The sequence below is a fragment of the Vulpes vulpes genome, chromosome 4 (genome assembly GCF_048418805.1).
Source record: "Vulpes vulpes isolate BD-2025 chromosome 4, VulVul3, whole genome shotgun sequence".
Classification (NCBI taxonomy): domain Eukaryota; kingdom Metazoa; phylum Chordata; class Mammalia; order Carnivora; family Canidae; genus Vulpes; species Vulpes vulpes.
The window spans coordinates 143,131,961-143,155,772 of NC_132783.1; the positions used below are offsets into that span (position 1 = coordinate 143,131,961).

Sequence of the window (23,812 nt, forward strand, 5' to 3'; positions counted from 1 at the left end):
GAACAATAATTTGATTATACTGATTATATGTTCTTCATGCACAACCCCCATTCCAAACTGATTGCTCTCAGAGTTTTATTATAGAAATGCCTCAAGGCATAGTTACTTTTATAGAAAGAAAATGCTCTATGTGTTGATTTTTGTTTTCAGGAAAAATTGTGGAAAACTCTAATCCACAAGTTTATGCCTTAAACGGTGAGAAGGTTTTTGTTTTTAGTTTTGTTTTCTCCATATACCCAGATTTGGCAACGATGCCACTGGCTATGTAGAGAAAAAAAAAAAGCAAAAGAGGGAGCGTAAAGTTAGAAACTTGTGTTTGGGGGTCTCTGAAATACCATCGGGATTGCTGTTATCCCAGAACATGATCTAGGAAATACAACTGAAAACAGGTAGAGACATTTGGTGACTCAGGGCTGAGGAGACCTAACCCGTCTCCAGCAGGATCCCGGGGAAACAAGTTTTGTTCATTAAATACCTGCATGCTGGACAACAATGGATGAAGAGCAGAGTATTATTGAGTCAAATCTGCTTTCTTCATTCTCTGGTAGCACATAAGAGCTGCCAGAGATAAGCCACATTTCCCACACCCCTGAAAGGAGCACAGAAGTCACCCAGAGACACTGATGAGTTTTGAGAGATACTGAAGACACTGGGTGTCCTGAAAGGTCACTCATGCCAAGACACACCATAGACAGATTTCACCAAGATTTGACTCAATTCAATATTGAAATAGAGATTGAAAGGGTTTTTTTGTTTGTTTGTTTGTTTTTTTTCACAAAAACTACATTTTCTGTACATCTGGTTATAGATTAGACATCGAACAGCTTTCTTTTTTTTTTTTTTTTTTTTTTCGAACAGCTTTCAAATGGAGAAAGGGTTAAGAACACAAAGATACTACATAGATATAATTTGCCAGGTCCCGTGTTTGATATTTTACGTACTTTATCTCATTTGACCTTCAAAACAAATCATATTATTATTCAGAAGTCCCACAAGAAGGGAGGCTTTTATTCAAGGACCTGCCAACAGTTTACTTTGTGATGCTGCCCTAGGGAGCACGTGTGGGCAGTAGAAAGAATGAACCGGGGCAAGAAGAAAAGCGAAGGGTGTCTTCTGGGGTTGCATTGTGGGCAGCTGCGGCCTGTTCCAGCTGAGGGTCCTGAGGAGCCGTGGAGAAATTCCCTCAGACTTGCCCACCCAAGCACCACAGACAGGAATGCCCTGTTGTCCATCGTGTGGCATTTCCTCGGTGTGTTCTCCTTACACTTCTAAGTTTAGGGCAGGATGGCTGAGGTGGGTCTCAGCGTGTCCACGTGCGAGAGTGGCAGAAAATCCTGGGATAGAAAATAAGACATCTGCTAAGCGTCTAGGGCAGGGCGGTGCTTAGTTTGGATCCGAGCACAGCTGGCTGCTGCGAGAGCCAGAATACATTTTGCTCTGGAAGGTGGGAGATATGATGTGAAAGTTGTCCTGTGGACGTAGAACTGGTTTCGTGAACTTGCAAGCAGGGAATTCACACAGTGTCTTGTGCTCAGAAGGGCCCTCAAATTGGGAATTAATATTCTGAAATTCGTATGAATGTTATCTTTGAATTTGTAGTTTATAAGTGAAGTTGGATGGGGCAGGGGAGCGTGCCCTGGGACATGGACTATCAGCTCAAGATCCCACCTGCCCCAGAGTCCCCATGGCTTTGGCTGCCTGGTTAGAGGCTGCCCAGCCCTTGCATCTGGTGTTCTGAGCCCCATCAGGCTTTATGCTCCTCCTCTTTCCCATCCTGACTCCTGTTGCCTTCTGCCCGGGACAATGACTGGATTGCATTGGGGTGGGGGGGGGGGGGGATGAGGGAGGATTCTGTTCTGTCATTGTCCTCTGTCCCGGTGGGTATGTGGTCATGAGCACAGAGAGTTGCCTGTATGCCTTGGGGAGGAGGACAGGGCCATTGCCCTTCTCTCCCTGGTGGTAGTGCCATGGATGGGAATTGGGTAAGAGACTCAGCGAGGTCTCCTGAACACCCTCAGTCCAAGTACCAAGTACGTCTCCGTTTATAAAATCATTGGAATCGTGTAAGATTCACCTAGTTGTAGTGGTTTGGGGCTGTGGGAAGAAAAATTGGCTTCCCCGCTATATTAGCCATGTTTTATTTTCTGTATCTGTTGTTTTGGTATCTGGCAGCTTGCCGACTAAGGAGGGACTGGCCGTCCCAAGTTAGTGTATTCCTAGACTTAGTAAAGGAAATTCTGGTTTTCACTTGCAAAATAACCAGTGCAAAGTCCATACCACCTTCCCCACCTATTTTATTTAGTTTGCCACTATAAAGTTGGGTTCTCCAGCCCAGATGACCGTGAGGTCAGTCCTCCCCAAACTAGGAGCCCACTGAAGTATCTCAAGCTAAGCCAGTCCTAACCCTGTTTAGCCTATTCACCCTGATTTGCTTATTATTTTCCTAGAAAATCATAATAAAGGCTGTCGCCTTTGCAATCAGTTCCCTTTGCAATCTCTCTGCCTTATTCTGTTTCACCAGCCAACCTCCAGTGTTGCTGTGCATGGTGCGGCATGTCCCCCCACTCTTGGCAATTGTGAATAATAAACTACCTTTTCAATGGCAGTCACCTCCTGACCTGTTGGCCTCACCGTACCTGAATCCAAACAAAACTCCCAAGTATATTTTAAAATATCCAGTGGCTGGGATCTGACTGCATTTTCATTTTATGCTGTGCCCTGCAATTGTGTAGCACACTCTGCACTCCATGAACTTTAATACAGATGGGTTGAAGATTCTTGCTCAAAGTCATACCTGGTAAGTGGCAGGGCTCAGATCTGTTTTCCTTGGAGTTTTCTTCTGCTCACACCACTCTCCCTGCAATACTAAAGTGATTCACCCAAGAGATAGTTAGATAATATGAGTTGAAAGAGTAAAAGTATACGGCATCAAAATAAAGAACATACATACATAATGGCAGGTTGCAAAGTGTTAAGTGGAAAGAACAAATGAGTACCCACCATCTGGCCAATGTCCTCCCATGCCATGAGTGACTATTTTGTAAAAAGTACCTTTACCCTCTGCATCCAGTGAAATAGTACAATATGTCATTTTGGTAAATTTTGAATCATGTGTATGTATTAATAGAAGACCCCTCCTTGATTTGGCTTATACTATACCTCTTGGGAGCGTAGGGGGTGGGGTGGGAAATAATTCTCCCTCTATTCCCTGAGGTCCTTGACTGAGATAGGCCCTGTAATATAAGATCAACAGAAGAAAAATATACGAAAGTTTAATAATATTTGATGACCTTAAAAAAAAGGCATCTATTTTGCCAGAAACTTGAGTTCATTTGGGATTAGCAGAGGAATTCAATTTAGGACAAGAAAACAATGGCAAACCACAGGCAAGTCTGGAGGACAGAAGGAAGGGGCTTCCTTTTAATGAGGAATGGAGAAAGTTGGGAGGGGCTGTTTATTTTTTTATTATTTATTTATTTTTTTAAATATTTTATTCATTTGTTCATGAGAGACAGAAAGAGACAGAGACACAGGCAGAGGGAGAAGCAGGCTCCCTGCAGGGAGCCCAGTGTGGGACTCCATCCCATGACCCCGGGATCATGACCTGAGCCAAAGGCAGATGCTCAACCTCTGAGCCACCCAGGCACCCGGAAGATGCTATTTAGAAGAGTTCAGGGTAGTGGAAGCTTTTTATTGGCTGAATGTGACAGTTTCTCATTGTGAAGATACAGGCAGGCAGTCTTACCTAAACTGGAGCTGGGAGGCTCTGCATGGGGGCTCCCACACATTACCCCCCCCCCCGCCCTCACATGTTACCACCCAACAGGTGGAAGCCTACTTTATATTTTCACAATGTAAACCTCTTGTATGTATGGAAAAGACCCAGGAAAACTGAGTACCTCCCCACAGCTGCTCACAACATCACTTAAAATATTGTCTTCAGTTAAAGGCAAAGATGTTGGAAGAGAAGAATCAGAAGTTAATGGGAAAAATCACAGTAAACAGCCTATGGTTGTTATGTTTATTTAAATCCTAGTGTTGTTTATTAAAAAGAGTCTCTCAAGACTTAGAACCCTCTTTATCTTCCTAGTACACGAATACTCAGAGAAGTTTATCTGTCCACGTCTTTTAAAACATTTCCTGCTCAGAAGCTGAGCAACAGAGTTTTGAAGCATAAAACACATGACATACCTTAAAATGTGGTATGTAGTTGGAGGGGCAAGTCAGACCAACATAAAAATGATACATTTTTTGAAAAGCAAATGACCTGAATTAGAATAAGGTTAGCCGCAAATATGTCAGAACTGCCTAAAAGTGTCGTAAGAGTCAGAAGAGGAAAAAGCCAATGAGAAATAGTCAAGGAAGACAATGTAAGGTGATGGGACTTGGAATAATACTCTTTGAGGGATTTGGAAATGAAGTATGGACAGAAAGTGAAGAAAACATAGGAACAAGAACATGAGCAAAGCTCACCTTACCGACACTGAGTGCAGTGGACTGACCAATGTCAAGAGTCTAGTTGAAAAATATTAGAGAATAAATCTACTCTCTGGCAGTCCATATCGTAGAGATTTGTGAATCCAGGCAAGAAGTTTTAAATTGTCAAATTATTGAGTGGATGATGACCAACAATGAGAAAGTTCCAGTAAGGAGTGAAATGTGAGAGACACCTAATTAAGCACATTTATCCCTAAAAATGTCTACCAACTGAGGAATTCTTGTTGTTAATGTTTTTGTTTCATTATATGATATTGCAACGATCTTTGGCTTTTCACCAGTTTAGAATCTTAAGTTGGAGTTTGGTTTAAGGTGATATTTCTTTTTTTTTTTGAGGTGATATTTCTAAATATGATATTTTGTTATATATGTGTCTAATTTTTTATATCATTTATTGCATGTCAGATTAAATTGCTTTTAATTTGATTTAACTTTTGCATTGTTTGTCCTTAGTAATTTCATTTCAGTCAAGAAAAATGAGAGGCCTGTGGCTGGGCTTTCCTTCCAGTTTGGTAACAATAATGGTTTGATTTAATGTAATTTGAGGAAAAGGACCAAGATGCCTGGGTGGCTCAGTCAATTAAGCTGACTCTTGCTTTCTGCTCAGGTCATGACCTCAGAGTCAGGAGATGGAGCCCTGTGTCAGGCTCTGCACACAGTCTGAAGTCCGCCTGAAATTCTCCTGCTCCCTCTGTCCCTCCTCGTTCAAATAAATAGAAACATATTCTACAAAAGTAAACAATAAATAAATAAATATCAATTAATTTTGAAAAGTTCACCAAACTTTAACTCTACTCACAGCATAGACTTTATAATTTGTGTTAACCTGCTTGTTTTTAACAATGTGGTTCTGATACAAACATGAGAAAGTAGTAAAATTAAAAAAAAAAAAAAAGAACATTCTATGACTTTGTTATGTGCTCACATCTATAGTGATGTTGAATATCTAGCCATCACTTGGTTTATTTCTTAATTTGTCAAAAAGCACCCTCCCCAAACAAAACAAAGAACCAACAAAAAGGGTCCCTAGGAGGATTTATGACAAGTCTAAATGCACTGCCTATACCAGTGAGTACTTTATATTTGAGTTAGAGTTAACTTTTTACTTTGGAAATGTAGGATTGTGGAGAATTAGGCAAAGGTTAACTTGCTGCAGATTGTGAGCTCTCATTAATGAGGAAATCATGTGATATTCTTGTATGACCGTCAATATCATTTCACTACATTTTGAAGTTTTAATTTGTATTTTTCTAATCTCTGAACAAGTTATTCAGAAGATTCAGAAAACATATTCTGTATTCAGAAAAATACATTTGCATTTTTCTAATCTCTGAACAAGGTATTCAGAATAAAAAGTGATTTCAGAGGTGAAATTAGGTCCATTATATTGAGAAAATAAAAAATTTCCTCCTGTAGAATTTTTCTCCTTAATCTAAGGTATAACATTTTTCATTGAGTCTGAATTCCTTAAGGTTACTTTAGAGGTAGAGGTATTTTTGGGAATTCTCCTATTAACAAAGATTCTATTCTTGTTCAGATACTTTAGTTAAGTCGATCATATATTTACTTTATTCCTGGTGTTTATCATTAATAGAACCATGATTTGTAATGCAATGTTATTTAAAACTCTTGATCCTGAATGTTTCCCCCCCTAGTATCTTGACTTACATTTGTCATAATGCTCTTACCAGGCAAACATAGATGAGTATTTTTTTGCATTTCTATGCCCCACACATTATACCACAGGCTTTAAAGCCATTACATGTTTTGCACGTTCATAACATTCAGTTTCTGTCCGCTGTATCTCACCATTTCACACCGAAGAAACTAAAAGTCAGAGAAGTCCATTTACTAGCCAAAATCCTCTCCCGTCATAAATGGTAGGCTGGCCTCAATAATCTTAAAACATGTGTTTTAATTTTACATTTTATTTATGCTTTCAGTCATGAACATTGGCTAACAAAATTACGACTTTGTAATTGAGGACTAATTATTTTGCTACACTAAGAACAAATTTTAGTTTGTGGTTGTATTAGTTTTCTAGGGCCGCCATTACAAAATACCATGTTCTGGGGACCTCAAACAACAGAAGTTTACTTTTTCAAGTTTCTGAAAGTTGGGAGTCCAAGTCAAGGTTCTGAGAGGAGTTTCTTTCTCCTGAGGCTTCTCTCCTTGACTTGCAGGTGGTCACACTTCCACTTCTTCACAGGAAAAAAAAATTTTTTTTTTCTTAAAAAGACACCAATCCTGGTGGATGGGGGCCCACTGCAGTCTCCTTTTACTTAGTTGTCTCTGTAAAGAGCTTACCTCCATGAAATTATGTTCTGATGTACTGGTTGTTGGACTTTAACATAGAAATCTGGGAGTGAGGCAAAATTTAGCCTCAAATGGTGGTCTCACCATTGATTGGGATGATTTCATCATCCAACTTTCAACTCAATGTAATTCAGAGGTATCTGGTCTTAGGAATATGTGTTCCCTGTCATCATTACAGATGCTGGTACGTATTTACACATTTATTATTTTATGGACGATTGCTCATGATTTTTCAACATCATAGACAGGATACACTATCCCTTTGGGTTTATAATGTTTTGGGGCAGTATTTCTTAAATATTAGTAAGTATAAGAATCACTTTTTATTTTATTTTTATTTTTTTAAGATTTTATTTATTTATTCATTAAAGACACAGAGAGAGGCAGAGACACAGGCAGAGGGAGAAGCAGGCTCCCCATTGGGGAGCCCAATGTGGACTCCATCCCGGGACCCCAGGGTCACGCCCTGAGTGGAAGGCAGATGCTCAACCACTGAGCCACCCAGGGATCCCCAGAATCACTTTTTAAAATAGACCCGTGACCCCACTTCAAACAGGTGCTAAGTCTGGAGTGGAGCCTGAGAATAGAACACAATTTAAATGGCAAAATCCTAAGACACACACATGAACTCAAGTAATTTTTACAATTTTTATCCTGAGAAATGTCATGAATTCATTTAGCATATTTATTGAAACAAAGTGAAAGCTCGAGATGATTATTAGGAAGTCTTTTGCTGTGAATATTCCTTTGGTTTTAAACAAACATAATTTCTCTTACTGCAGAAAAGAATAACTTTGCCTTTTCCACCATTATCCCTACATTCTTCTCTTTGTGTAGAAAAACACCTTGAAAATATCGAGTTATGCTTTTGTTTTGTTTTTCTTTTTTACAACCTGGCTTCCCAAATATAGTAACTTAGTAATCTACATAATATTGATAAGCTCTAATTTGTTTTAGTGGCATTAAATCAACATGCAATTTTATCTGTTGTAGATAAAGAGGGTAGCAATTATTAAAACATTACTACTGGAAAAACATGTTGTGTTTTGAGGATCCAGCACAGCTGGGAGCTGCACACACCTCAAGCACCAGATGCTTTATTCCCTGTCGTTTGTTAAGAATTATTTACAAACGTGGATGGAGGAGGCACTAAGCATTCTTATTATATCAAAATTTGTTATTTTTGTTTATTTTATTTTATTTTTTTTAAATTTTTATTTATTTATGATAGTCACAGAGAGAGAGAGAGAGAGAGAGAGGCAGAGACACAGGCAGGCTGTGTCAGAAGCAGGCTCCATGCACTGGGAGCCCGACGTGGGATTCGATCCCAGGTCTCCAGGATCGCGCCCTGGACCAAAGGCAGGCGCTAAACCGCTGCGCCACCCAGGGATCCCCATGTTATTTTTGTTTAGATAATTTAAAAAATACATGCAGAAAAATGCTTTCTTTCTTTCCAGTGTGTTTGACCTGGTTTCCAGTCTTCCTCAAATGGGAGATACAAGTGTGCCCTATATTCCTTTGAATATGTTTTGGCATAAAGATATAAATGTAAATATATATCTTGTGCCACTTAAAAAATTAATGGCATACTATACTATTCTTTAACTATGTTGGATAACTTTCCAATGCATATATAAGGATAAGCCTAATGTTCCACTGCATGGACCTGTCATAATCCCTTTGGAGAGTCATCTGTAGATGGACATTAACAGGAAAATGTTAACAGGTAAATGTGCTGTCAAAAAAAAAAAAAGTGACTTTTACATAGATCATTTCCTTTGTATGTCATCCCAACAGAAAAAGTTCCTTGACAGGAGGAGAGTATTGTGACTACCTTTTATTTCATTTTTACTTTTAAACAATGTATCTTAACAATCTGTAGGACAACTTACTAAAGTAGACTTTATTGGTCAAACAATATGTTTTATGACTTGCGTAGAAATGGACAAGTTGTCCTCAAAGGGATTGACCTATTTTACAGAACCCTAAGACGTGTAAAAGGACACACCTCCTCCCACAGTCTTGCCAATGAGCATGGGGTAAGGTAACAGTATCTAACATACCCTTGGATTTTTTTTTTTTTTTTTTTTTTTTTACAGTCTATTGGGTGAGAAATTAGATGTCGATGTAGTTTTAATTTCTATGTTTCTCATTAGGAGATTGATGATTTTCTTAATATGTTTGAAAGCTTTGTTATGCTTTCTTCACGGTGAATTGTTTATCATATACTTTGTTCAATCACATGGGGGCGGGGAAGGTGAGATTACTTGGCTTGTTTTGCTTACCATCATTGTGCCGTGGAGACATTCCAGATTTTATGAACTGGTTTTTAACAGGCATCTCTTTATGATTTCATGGGTTAAAAAAAAAAGTCTCCCACATTATAGCCTAGTACATTTACGTGGCTGACACTATAGTTACCCAGAGTAGCTGCGTTTGAAATGCAAGACTCTTCATCTCCTTCCAGGAACACATATTTTTAAAGATTTTATTTATTTATTCATGAGAGACACAGAGAGAGGCAGAGACACAGGCAGGGGGAGAAGCAGGCTCCCTGTGCGGAGGATGTGGGACTCCATCCCAGGTCATGCCCTGAGCCAAAGGCAGATGCTCAACCGCTGAGCCCCCCAGGCATCCCCAGGTTGTTTTCAGGAAATCTGCTGTGTGTGTGTGCGGTTCTGGGTGCAGCCGTGACTTCTCTGCTTTGTCTGAATCACACTGAGTTCAGGGCAGCTTTTCTACCAACCTGACCTCTTCCTCCCCCTCAAGGTCCCATTGCAGAGATTTTATACGTGGGCATATATATATTCATCCTCAGTTTATTTTTGCTGAGATTTACTATTGATGACTCCATTTGCTTTTGACATTTCTCTCTGTGGTTCTTTGCTTCCATTTCCTTCCATGTAGTACGTGTAAATGACTTTAGTTCATTTCTATAGGTTTTGGGAGCCCTTGCTTATAATTTAGATTCTAGGATTATATGTTATTAGAGACCAAATGTTTGTGTTTCCTCAGAATTCATGTGATGAACCCTAAGGAAGTAAATAAAGTTGAATAAGTTCATAAATGTAGGACCCTGACCTGATAGGTTTCTTGTCCTTATTGAAGGAAACAAACAAACCCATTAAAAAGCCATAATCTGGGGATCCCTGGGTGGCTTAGTGATTTAGCACCTGCCTTCGGCCCAGGGCATGATCCTGGGGTCCCAGGATCGAGTCCCACATCAGGCTCCCTGCAGGGAACCTGCTTTTCCCTCTGCCTATGTCTCTGCCTTTCTCTCTCTGTGTCTGTCATGAATAAATAAATAAAATCTTAAAAAAAAAAAAAAGCCATAGTCTCTCCCTCTCTCCTTGTGCCCATGAAACAGGGAAAAGCTGCATGAGGCCTATGGAGAAGGCAGGAGGCTACAAGCTAGAAGGAGAGCTTTTTATTTATTTTTTAATATTTTATTTATGTATTCATGAGAGACACACAAAGAGAGGCAGAGACATAGGCAGAGGGAGAAGCAGGCTCCATGCAGGGAGCCCGACGTGAGACTCGATTCCAGGATCATGCCCTGAGCCAAAGGCAGATGCTCAACCTCTGAGCCACGCAGGTGCCCCTAGGAAGAGAGATTTTACCAGAAATTGAATGTGCTAGATCCTTGGTTTTCAACTTTCAGTATCTAGAACTGTGAAAAAACTTAAGTTCTGTTGTTTAAGCCACGTAGTCTATGGTATTTTGTTACAATAACGCAACAGATTTACACATATGCTTCTTATAGTTTTATGGGAAAATACATTGGTAATTTTTGGTTGTCTTTCCTCAGTTGTGTTGTGCTTACTGCCTTTCAGTGAAATTAAATAGGGTATGGAAGTCATATTTATATACATATATAGTTTAGTATCAGATAATACTGTGATAATTCTATTTAAAAATTGAGATATCAATAGTCTTCATTGTGGTTGATTATTGCACAAGAATACGTATATTCTGTTTAACCCAAATGGCTTTGTAGGAACCATTACTAATCCTCACTTATTACTTAGTTATTTCTTAAGACTTTATTTATTTATTTGACAGAGAGAGAACACAAACAGGGGAGCAGAAGAAGGAGAAGCAGACTCAGACTCCCTGCAGAGCTGGGAGCCCAATGTGAGGCTCCATCCCAGGACACTGGGGTCATGACCTGAGCTGAAGGCAGATGCTTAACTGACTGAGTGCCCCAGGTGCCCCAGATTCTCATGTTTTATTTATTTATTTTTATTTATTTATTTATTTATTTATTTATTTATTTATTATTTATTTATTTTTAAAGTTTTTTATTATTATTTATTTATTCATGAGAGACAGACACGGAGAGGCAGAGACACAGGCAGAGAGAGAAGCAGGCTCCATGCAGGGAGCCTGACGTGGGACATGGTCCTGGGACTCCAGGATCAATCCCTGGGCTAAAGGCAGCACTAAACCACTGAGCCATCCGGGCTGCCCAGTTTTCATGTTTTAAAATCAATTATTGGACGGGGGTGGGGCATGGGTTTTTACACGTGTGAACAGGACAGTTCAATACGTCTCAATGGGAAAGTAAGAGAATTCCTGTGACCTCTCTACCACCAAAGAAGCAATATTGTGATATAGGATGGCTTACCTGCCCATGATGAATACAAAAGCCTCAACCCTAAAATAGATGATGGGATCTGGCAAATATATGAGTTTCAATATAGGTATTAATGCAGATGGGAAAGAAAAGAACTCCAGGACCTCATGGCTATCCTGTTTGGATGTGTGTACTCACATGTGAATCTATAAGGTCAGCCTTGCAGGCAGATGTCTTACAACTATTTGGTTGCCCTCCCCAAAAGAAAACAATAGAATGTTCGTAGTTTTACTGGTAATTGGGTTATTATTACTAATTACAGTTGAGAAGTTTATATAGGCCAGGCTCTTAAGAGATATTATCTCATGTAACAATTTTCTCATTCATACTGGATGGGGTTGCTATGCTCATTTCAAGGAGGCAACCTCAGTCTAGCAGAAGTTAGCTTACTCACATTAACCAGTTTACCAACGTTGAGTGACAGGGCCAAGACTCAAACTTAGTTCAGCCTGACTCCAAAACTTTCTTTTCAAGTTCACCACCTGCCTAATCCAGATCATCTCTCTAGGAATGACGAGGTATACGATGAAAATTTCTCTATTTTGATAATTTACAAATTCAATTTACATGAGATTTGTTCTCTATTTTGATGATTTACAAATATCATTTATATGTAAATTTAATTTACATCATATAGGTGAAATATTATAGATAATTCTTTTCTTTTCCTATTTAACTGCATCTTATATAAGCTTAGTTATCTATCTGTACAAAACCATGCTGATAAAGCGACATTCCTTTGCACTGCTTTTTAAAAAAATCATGTTTCACAGAGCATCGTCAGCCAATAAACCCAAAAGCTTGGTTTTCTTTTTGGTTTAAACTCACAGATTTTAAATCAATCTTTTGAAACAAAAGAGTGTGGCTGTCCACTAATTTGAGTTTCTGCTTTTCAAACATACAATGTCTACATTTTCACCAGTAAGATATTCAATATTGAAATTATTGTAGATTTTGCAATTTTGTGATATGTGATAGTTAAACATAACAAGTCAGCTCTATGGTAAACATAAAATGTGCTTATTATTATGGCAAAAAGCATTTGCAAAATACTAACACAGCATCCAAAAAAGTATCAGTTTATCTTTCTTCATTTATCCTTTGTTTGTTGATACAGCTGTCACTTATTACAATGTATCTTCAACACTACCTATGCACATTAATTTTGATATATGAAAAGTAGAACTTAGTGTCAGAGAAAGAAAATTAGGATTTTTGCTTTTCCCTTTCTACCCAATATTGTTTTCATTTATTTATTTTCTTATGCTGAGTTGGTAAAACTTTTATAATAAGAGCAAATAATGAACTTATCATCATAATAAATGTTCTCAGGATAAGAACCTAGACCTAGAGAATATACTTTTAATTATTTGGGAAGTGACTATAAACACCTTTTGAATATTCCCAATAAAGATATATTAGCTGACAAACCTCGGTAGGACCACAAAGTAGCTATTATATTAACTATGTGGCAAATTCCCCATGTAAACATATCAGCATGTTATCTAGTAATACTCTGGAGGACACTACACAGTTGTGTTGTTTTGTTTTCACATGATTCAACAAAGTTATACTTTAGTAGCCCACAAGAGTTAACTGGAATTTCCACGGGGACTTTATTACGATTGGGAGACCCTTTTATATATCCAGTCTTTTAAATGATTACATTATGCAAACATATTACCTACTTTATTCTCTAATTGCTAAAAGCTATAAAAGCATAAACAGGGTAATGCAATAACTGGAAATATATATGGCAAATTGCAAATAAAAACTCAATGAGTTTTAAGATATTAAAAGTAAAACCCTTTACTTTCTAAGCTGTCTCAAAAATTAGATATTTAATGTCTCATTTTATTAACATCTCAAAAATTTCTAACATCTCGAAAATATTAGGATTAATTTTCCTTTTATAGATCGGAAAGGTTGATAGCAAAATAGATGAAGAAGGTCTTCTATATTTCCCCATGTCCTTTTTTTTTATCATAAGTCATCATCACAAAAGAAAATTTCCCTTTCATTTAAAAACCCCTACCTTTGTAGATTTTGTTCCGAGAGTTTAACCTAGTTTATCAGGATAAGAGAATCAGACTCATTTAAACCGTAAGCTCCTTATCTCACTGAAGCTATTAGAAGACATTTGAATATGCATGACTTTTATTTTTTCTAAGTTGAGTTGGAAAGATAGAAAATGTGGAAGAAAAAAAATCACATTTATCCTAAATGTTATATAACATTGATTATCATAGTGTATTAAATCTTATAATAGTTCACTAGAAATAATAAATAAAGGGCTTCCCCTATTGTTGTCTTTAAATTTTGTGGATAGAAAAAAAAAAGTAACATAATAAAAATCAATATGAATTAAATTTTAAAGTGCAATGTCCATAGAACAAAATATCACTAACACATTTCAAGGGCTTATTATGAATCAGAAAGAGTGCTTTATCTTCTTCTGGTTCTTATAATACTAACTACAATTTACAGGCTAGGTACTACTATCATATCATCCAATATCCAGGAATGAGAGTTTTGAAATATTAAATAACTCACATCTCAAGGACCAATGACAAGTGGCTATAGGCATAATGATTCAAAACCATGTCTAGTTAACTACAGTTTTGGAGAAAGACACTGAATTCAAATAGAACTGTCTTCAGAGCTCAAGTTTTAGGCAAACGATTTCAATGTCAGAGTCTTAGTATCTTCAGGTAGAAAAAGATCATAAAACTATTTAATTAAATAAGATACTGGCTTTAAGGATATGGCCCATTACATATCATGTATAATATATATTTTAAAATGTTCATTTCTGTGCTTCACTCCATAAATATTTGTAAACATAAATTCAGTGTAAAAAAATAGGTTGATGGTATCTGGGTCTTTTATCAATAAATATATTGACTTAAATGTTTGCACAATACTTTCCCCTTTAAAATATCTGTTCTCGGGATCCCTGGGTGGCGCAGCAGTTTGGCGCCTGCCTTTGGCCCAGGGCGCGATCCTGGAGACCTGGGATCGAATCCCACGTCAGGCTCCCGGTGCATGGAGCCTGCTTCTCCCTCTGCCTGTGTCTCTGCCTCTCTCTATCTCTCTGTGACTATCATAAATAAATAAAAACTAAAAAAAATATTTAAAAAAAATAAAATAAAATATCTGTTCTCTAGGCTTCTCTGATACCTCACCTGCTTGCTGCCTCCACCATTACCACCAACCACATATTTCTTGTATTTCTTTTATGGACTCCTAATCCTTTATGTTTTTAAGATTAATTTATTTATTTGAGAGAGAGAAAGAGAACATACAAGTAGGCTCAGAAGGAGAGGGAGAGAAATCCTCAAGGAGACTCCCTGCTAAATACAGAGATTGATGCAGGACTTCATCCCAGGATGTTGAGATCACAATCTGAGCCGAAATCAAGAGTTGGCTGCTTACCTGACCAAGCCATCCAGGCACCCCTCCTAATTCTTTTCTTTTAATTCTAAATGTTGAATGCCTGATACTGAGTCCTACGCCTTTCTACTTCAATTTCTTCCAACACGACCTTATTCGCCAATAGCTTTAAGTTACCTCAGTGTCTTTCCGACTCTCATGCTAATACCATTTTTTCCTTCTAATTTCCTCACTGAGCTCTAGACTCGTTTAGGTGACTGCTCGCTCAACATCCTACCTGTGGGGCATCCTTTCAGATGCCCCACAGGTAGCTCACATTTACTAAGTGAAAATAGACTCTACATTTTTGCCCACTTACTCTTTACTTCTTATGATTCTGCTTGCTTCTTCTGCCTTCTAATCCAACCATCAGCACCTCTGACACGTAGTCTTAGTGTATATGTATATAAATATTGTACTTGTTGAGCTAGCTGGCTGCCTTCATCCTTCCTATGCTAGTACCTTATACTTAGCCACCATCATCTCTCACCTGCACTTGTAGCCTTCAGATCTGTTCTTCATTTAATCCTATTGATCTCTCATGTTCCATTCTTTCCATGGATATTAGAGTGTTCTTTTAAAGCTTATGTTATATATTACTCACAACTCTCCAGTTGCTACTTGTGTCAATTCATATAAAATTGCATGTCTTGAGTGATGTCTTCAAGATGACAGAATGGTAAGTTCCAGACCCTACTTCATCACATGAAGACATTCATTCAGATTCTCATTATGAGAAATCCAGAAACTAGTTATGATGCTTCTGCATCTCAGGCAAGTATGAAACCAAATACATCAAAAGCAGTAGGAAGATTTGTGTTACCTTCTCACCATAATGCCTCCTTCTGGAACAGTACCATGCAATTAGGGGGAAGCTCTAAGCTTCCTGCCGCTCCCTGGGGAAGGGAGGAAAAGACTAGACAATATGCCCAGCATTCTTAGTGTTTTAGGGCAATGCCCAAATGACAGGCCTCTGACTCTTCTGTCTCAAAATGCTATCAGGACCCAGGAATGATGGGATCCTGGCTCTTACCACTGCTCTTTAACATTTATTATCAGTCCTAGTCAAAGCTGGGTAACCAAAAGAAAGAAAAGACAATCAAATTACAAAGGAAAAATAAAGCTATACCTAATCACAAATTACATGATCTTATAGAGAGAAAACCTAAAGATCCCCCTGCACACACACAAACTCCTATAACTGTAAATAAATTCAATACCATTGCAAGATGTAAAATAAACATACAAATATTGGTCGCATCGCCATTCACTAATAATGAATAGTCGAGAAAAGAAACTAGGAAAACAAACAATTCCATTTACAATAGCATCAAAAATAGTAACACAAGACAAATTTGGTGAAGGACATAAGACTTATACACTGAGAGCTACAAAATAAATGCAAGACACAAATGAGAAAGACATGCCATGTTCATGTATTAGAAGATGTAATATTAAAATCCCCACACATCCCCGAAGTGAATTACAGATTGAGTGTAAGCATCCTTATGGAAATCCCAATGATATTTTACATAAGTAGAAAAGAAAAAAAGAAAAAAAAAAAAGCTAAACTAAAATTCACATGGAACCAAAAAAGACCCCAGTAATCAAACAATCTTGAGAAAGAACAAAGCTGGAAGCATCATACTTCCTGATTTCAAAACATATTACAAGCCAGTGATAAAATAGCACATTACTTGAATAAAAACAGACACATAAATCAATAGAACAATAGCAAGAGCCCAGAAATAAACTCAACAAATATCCCAAGAGTGCCAAGAGTACGCAATGGGGAAAATATCCTCCCTTCAATGAACTTTGCTGGGCAAACTGTGATCCATGTGCAAAAGAATGAAATGAGACCTTTGTCTTACACTACACACGAAAGTTAACTCAAAATGCATTAAATACGTTAAGACCCCAAACTACAAAACTCTTGGAAGAAAAAATAGGCAATTGGTTCCTTGACATTGATCTTGGCAATGATATCTTGTATTTGACACCAAAAGCAAAGACAGTAAAAGCAGAAATAAATGAGACTGCATCACATTAAAATGTTTTTGCACAGCAATGGAAGTCTTCAACAAATTGAAAAGGTGACAAATGCATGTTAAAAATATTTGCAAATCATATATCTGGTAAGGGATTAATACCCAAAATGTGCAAAGAACTCCTATAACCCTAGCAAAACAAACAGATTGAAAAATGAGCAGGGGATCCATATACACATATCTCAAAAAAAAGGCATACAGATGGCCAAGAAATCCATGAAAATGTGCTCAACTGTGCTCATCAGGGAAACGCAAATCAAAACCATGGTAATGGGACACCTGGGTGGCTCAGTGGTTTAGCGTCTGCCTTAGGCTCAGGGCGTGATCCCAGGTCGGGGGATTGAGTTCCACATCCGTCTCCCTATGAGGAGCCTGCTTCTCTGTCTTTCTATGTCTTTGCCTCTCTCACTGTGTGTCTCTCAAGAATAAATAAATAAATCCTTAAAAAAAATAACCACAATAAGATATTCCCTGATACCTGTTAAAACAGGTGGGAATGTAAAAAGTGATGGCCTACTGTGGAGAATAGCATGGAGGTTCCAAAAAATTGAAAATAGAACTACCTGGTATTCCAGCAGTCTCACCTCTGGGTACATATCTGAAGGAAATTGAAATAGGAGAGAGATCTGCACTTGGTGCTGATTGGAGCATTATGTGCAACCGCCAGGACGTGTAAGCAACTTAAGTGTCCATTGACAGACGAATGGATAAACTTCTTTATCATGATGAATCTCAAGGACAGAATGCTCAGGGAAATAAGCCCATCACAGAGGACCAACACTGCATGATCCCGTTGGCGTGAGGCATCTGAAGCAGGCACAGTCAGTGAACGTGAAACTAGAATGGGGAGACAGGACTGGAGAGTTGCTCTTCAGCGGGTGTAACCTTCCAGTCATGGAGCCGCCTTCCATGACTGGACTGTAGAGATCTATCCAACCTTGTACTCAGAGCGACCGATACTGTACGGTACAGTTAAAGTTTGTGAAAAGGGAAATCTCATGTATGTATTTGTATAATGGCAATAAAACCATATGTTGTTAACCACAGGGCAACACTGCCTCATAAAGCTAGAAACAAAACAAAATAAAAATCGAATATTCTCAAAGGCCTTTGGTGTTCTTATTCCCCTCTGTCTCATGTCATAGCTAAGCCCACTCCAGCCTCAGCTCTCCTACCTCTGAGCACCACTGGGTTTCACTTTCTTACTCATAATAAGGTCATTTTGACTAAGGACCTTGGTGTCCCCTGTTTTCTGTCTATAATGGTTTTGCCTCACGTCTTTGTGCTTGACTTTTTTATGATGCACGTCTCTACTCAAAAATCAGGCCCACAGGAGGGACCTTCTTTCTGACGACACATTTCAAAGTTCCCTAAATTCACTCACCTCTAAAACACTGTTGTTTTTCATTTTGTTTTCCTGCCATAGTACACATTTTTATCTAAAATGTAAAAAAAAAAAAAAAGTGTTTTTTGACTTTGTCAGTAAACTCTAACATAATATAAGGACAAGAACATTCATTGTTTAATCAGTAATCCTGAGCATTAGAACAGCGACTGGTCCACAATAGATGTTCAATAAATCTTTAATGAATGCCAAAAAAAAAAGAAAATAAATGAGTTTAACAATATTTTAAATCAATAATCTTTAAGGGAAAGCCATGAAAACCACATGAAATGGTATTTTCTTCTAAGACTTTCTTAATTCTTTCAAATTTAGAGAATGTTATTTCTCATCTGCACTCTTTCTGCATGTTATCCATACATTTCTTATCATATTATTTCATTCCAGTTACCTCACAGTATTACTGGTGAAAATCAAATAATAAAAAACAGGAAAATGTACTTCCACATTTTCACATATTATAATGCAGCATATATTATATATTTATAATAATATTGAATCTTGTTTATATGTGTTTTATGTTTCTTAGTCTCTGATAAACCTTGTCAATGTCTTCCATTTCTGCTTTTTTAATTTTAGTGTCCTGTAAGATCACAGTGCAGTATTTTGCATATAGTAGAATTTAATAAATAGATTTTATTGAATTCATAACAGGAAGGCAGCAGATTTGCCTACAGTGTTAGATGTGCAATACTTTGTTTTATACTGGCATTGTTGAATATTAAAAATCATTAAACCATATCCAAATTCAGCTTTCATTGAAAGCCTAGATTGTATTTTAGGTCATCTAGGCCTTTATTTTGAACTATGTATTAGATTAAGTTCATGTTTGTTATTAGATGATTCAGACATTAATTCAAGGGGCATTTTTTTTTCTTTCTATGCCCATTCTGCTACCTCGGGCATTCGAGAAATAACAATGGACATCCATCCTGTTTTTAAGAAGTTCATAGTCTAGTTTGAGAAAACAAAATACATGATAAAATTTTATACTGCAAATTAAAGTGCTGTTTACAGTATGCTAGAGGCACAGAGAAGTACCTGACCCATGTGGGGTGGTGAGGATTGCAACTGGGGGACATACGGAGGGAATGATGCTTGTGTGGGGACATACGGAGGGAATGTTTGAGGAGGAAATGGCTTTGATACAATGTCTTCTTAGTCATACTGTTGAAGTGTGGTTTCTGAAAATTGGCAAATCTGCTATAATTAGAAAAACTGTACAGATAACCTAGTTTATGTGATGCAATAGGATTAAAAAGCAAAGCAAAACAACATTGAGAATCATTCCAGGTTGGAGATTGTGCAGCTGTGGGACACCAGTGTCCATATGTTTGTCTTCATCATGCAGACTGCATATAATAGGATACTCTTTAGGGTTAAAGTGTGGCCAAGTGGGGCCCCTCAGTGGCTCAGTAGTTGAGCATCTGCCTTTGGTTCAGGTCGTGACCTCGGGGTCCTGGGATTGAGTCCCACATTGGGCTCCCTGCAGGGAGCCTGCTTCTCCCTCTACCTGTGTCTCTCATGAGTAAATTAAGAAATAATAATAATAAAAATCCTTAAAGTGTGGCCAAAAATAAATAACAAGCTCACGATGTGATGTAAGGATTGGCTATATTGGTAAAAGCATGATTGTAATGATAAAGGTTAAATTTGAACCTGAATAGAAATATGAAGTTCTACCAAACATCAGACCATTTGAACATAGTTTTTTGAGTATGCATTTATGAAAAAACACTACATATACCTTTTTTCTGTTTAGGACATTTTATCAAATTCTCATTAATTAAAATTTGCAAGTACAATACTTAACATTTAACAATGTTTGGTTCCGTATACATTTACACTTTCTAAGGAAAACTGTAACAGTTGGTCTGACTCAATATTTTACCTAATACTTTGGTATGTATATAGCGTAAACATTTTTTAATTTTTTTGCGATATCATTTATTTATTCATGAGAGACACAGAGAGAGAGGCAGAGATACAGGCAGAGGGAGAAGCAGGCTCCTTGCAAGGAGCCTGATGTGGGACTCGAGCCCCAGACTGTGATCATGCCTTAAAATTTTTAACAATTAATTTTTTTATAAGTAAGAATCATGGTGTTTCATATTACATTTTAATTAAGCCAACAATCTTCCATATAAATTCAGGAAACTGAAATACCCCAAGAAAGGAGAATCATATTCCTACTTTTTATAGTAAAGGTAAGCCACTTTGCTGTAGAAATAATTAAAGAATACATCCTCCAGAGGCGCCTGGGTGGCTCTGTCAGGTGAGCATCCAACTGTTGGTTTCAGCTCAGTTCATGATCCCAGGTCCATGAGATCAAGCCCCTTGTGGGGCTGCATGCTCAGTGGGGAGTTTGCCTCTCTCTCTTTCTCCCTCTCCCTCTCCCTCTCCCCCAGTGTTCCCTCTCTCTCTAAAATAAAAATAAAATAAACTTTAAAAAATATTGCATACTACAGAAAAGCTGTTTTTTTTTCCAACTTTTATTGGTTTATTATATCCCCCACTGAGTATCTTTTTGGGTATACTTCCATTTGGGACATTTATTGTAGTTACTTTTAAAACTGTATGGTTTAAAAAGATTTTCAAAGCATACATGGGAAATACTTTTTTTCTAAATTTGAAGGACACAAAGATCAACGTTAAATTCTGGCTGGAGATTACAATCGAGTTTGGAAGATAAGTAAAGGCTTATGTCATGTGATGAATGTGATAAGGTGGAAAAAAATTATTTTATGTTCTTGTCTGGTGCTTCTGAATTAAAACAATAAGTGAAAAGCATATACATTTATTTAATATAAGTGAATAGCATATACATTTATTTAATATAAGCTTTACATAAAAATATATATATATAAGCTTTACATGACCTAGGAGCCTACATAAGGACATAAAAACTGATAAAAAGCAGTTAGAGCCCAACTCATACGGTCAGTCAGATGAGTAGTAAACTGAAAAAAATAAGGCAAAAGGGCTTGGACTAGTTAGTGGATTGGGTACAGGGACAAGAAAGGTAAGGATTAGTTTAGCAAGGCTTTTTTATTTTTTTATTTATTTTTAATTTTTTTTTACAGATTTGTCTTGGCCTCCACTTTCAATCCTTGGTGATAGGAATATTTTCTCCCTTCTGCTATACAGAGGATGTCTTTCACATGGGCATATTATCTCCGGCTTTTAGGAGGATCAGAATGCCCTTTTGTATCTGTAGTTCTCCAAGTAACTTTAATTTAAAATAATCGATATGCTAGCATGGTGTAATTTGGGTGGCGTGTCCTGGCCTCCTTCGTGACAATAGAACAGGGGACCTTTAGAACAGACTGGATGGGCTCTGGAGACTCACTTGGGGCACGGGTGACTCACTGATCCTTAAAATAGAGAAGTGGGCCTTTGATTTAGAAGGAACAGCTTGCACAAAGGCATACAGACTAGCAAGAGCACAGCATCGTCAGGAGACAGCATGGTGAAATGTGAGTAGGTGTTTTCTGGGCAGACACTGAGGACGACAGGGAAAGGAGGAAGGTGCCAGATATTGAAAAGCCATGAATTTCGTCTGAAAGTGTTTTGACTCCCTCCTGGAGGTGATGCAAAGACATGGGGGAGTTTCAGGCAGGGACTTGAGATGCTATAGTTTGAGGACAGACTTCAAAGGCGGAGGCGTTTAAAGGGGACTTTGGGCCGGGATCACCCCTTCCATTTGTATTGCATAGTGCTTGTGTGCCCTAAATGACACGGACACGGGGATACAGGAGGAGATGTAGTTTCTCACTGCAGAGGAAAAAGACAAAAGTGGGATTTTGATATTCGTGATAAAAGTTGCAGGGAGAAAAAACAAAAACCTATCACCAAAAGTAAGTCCTCTGGAAGTTAGGCTAGTGTCATCCATCATCTTGCTATTACCCCTGTCCCCATCCCTCCCCCACTGCTCCAAATTTTCCCTTCCCTTTTTCCTTCCCTCTGTACTTTATTTCCCATTACCCACCCCCCAAAGCCAAAGACTGGAGGATATACTATTTCAGTTCAATGGTTGTTAAATCAGGGTTACATTCAGCTGTGAGGAACAAACACCAAAGCGGCCTGGCTTTAGAAAGCCTGAAATACCTTCTCTATTCACTGAGCTTAGAGGAGGGCAGCTCAGGGCTTGTTGGGAGGTTGCACTCTACAGTGTTCTCTGTGATACAGTTGCTTGGTTCCTCCATCCCCAGGTTATGACACTCCTCCTCATGGTTCCTCCATCTCCAGGTTATGACACTCATCCTCATGGTTCCTCCATCTCCAGGTCATGACACTCATCCTCATGGTTCCTCCATCTCTAGGTTATGACACTCATCCTCATGGTTCCTCCAACCCCAGGTTATGACACTCATCCTCATGGTTCCTCCATCTCCAGGTTATGACACTCATCCTCATGGTTCCTCCATCTCCAGGTAATGACACTCATCCTCATGGTTCCTCCAACCTCAGGTTATGACACTCATCCTCATGGTTCCTCCAACCCTAGGTTATGACACTCATCCTCATGGTTCCTCCAACCCCAGGTTATGACACTCATCCTCATGGTTTCTCCATCTCCAGGTTCTGACACTCATCCTCATGGTTTCTCCATCTCCAGGTTCTGACACTCATCCTCATGGTTCCTCCATCTCCAGGTTATGACACTCATCCTCATGGTTCCTCCAACCCCAGGTTATGACACTCATCCTCATGGTTCCTCCATCTCCAGGTAATGACACTCATCCTCATGGTTCCTCCATCTCCAGGTTCTGACACTCATCCTCATGGTTCCTCCATCTCCAGGTAATGACACTCATCCTCATGGTTCCTCCAACCTCAGGTTATGACACTCATCCTCATGGTTCCTCCAACCCTAGGTTATGACACTCATCCTCATGGTTCCTCCAACCCCAGGTTATGACACTCATCCTCATGGTTTCTCCATCTCCAGGTTCTGACACTCATCCTCATGGTTCCTCCATCTCCAGGTTATGACACTCATCCTCATGGTTCCTCCAACCCCAGGTTATGACACTCATCCTCATGGTTTCTCCATCTCCAGGTTCTGACACTCATCCTCATGGTTTCTCCATCTCCAGGTTCTGACACTCATCCTCATGGTTCCTCCATCTCCAGGTTATGACACTCATCCTCATGGTTCCTCCAACCCCAGGTTATGACACTCATCCTCATGGTTCCTCCATCTCCAGGTAATGACACTCATCCTCATGGTTCCTCCATCTCCAGGTTCTGACACTCATCCTCATGGTTCCTCCATCTCCAGGTAATGACACTCATCCTCATGGTTCCTCCAACCTCAGGTTATGACACTCATCCTCATGGTTCCTCCAACCCTAGGTTATGACACTCATCCTCATGGTTCCTCCAACCCCAGGTTATGACACTCATCCTCATGGTTTCTCCATCTCCAGGTTCTGACACTCATCCTCATGGTTCCTCCATCTCCAGGTTATGACA

The 23,812-nt window shown here is 38.6% G+C and overlaps 1 protein-coding gene across 33 annotated transcripts in view; it reads left to right on the plus strand.

The window, feature by feature from the left end:
• Positions 1-23,812, plus strand: part of CDH18 (cadherin 18) — a 948,807-nt gene that overhangs the window by 609,033 nt on the left and 315,962 nt on the right. Inside the window, exon 1 of one of the 33 annotated variants that reach the window (XM_072757191.1) lies at positions 10,874-11,021. The exons of the other annotated variants lie outside the window; for them this stretch is intronic. The gene's annotated coding sequence lies outside the window, so the exon portion shown is untranslated. Of the gene's footprint in view, positions 1-10,873; positions 11,022-23,812 lie in introns of those variants that run through there. 33 annotated transcript variants of the gene reach the window in all.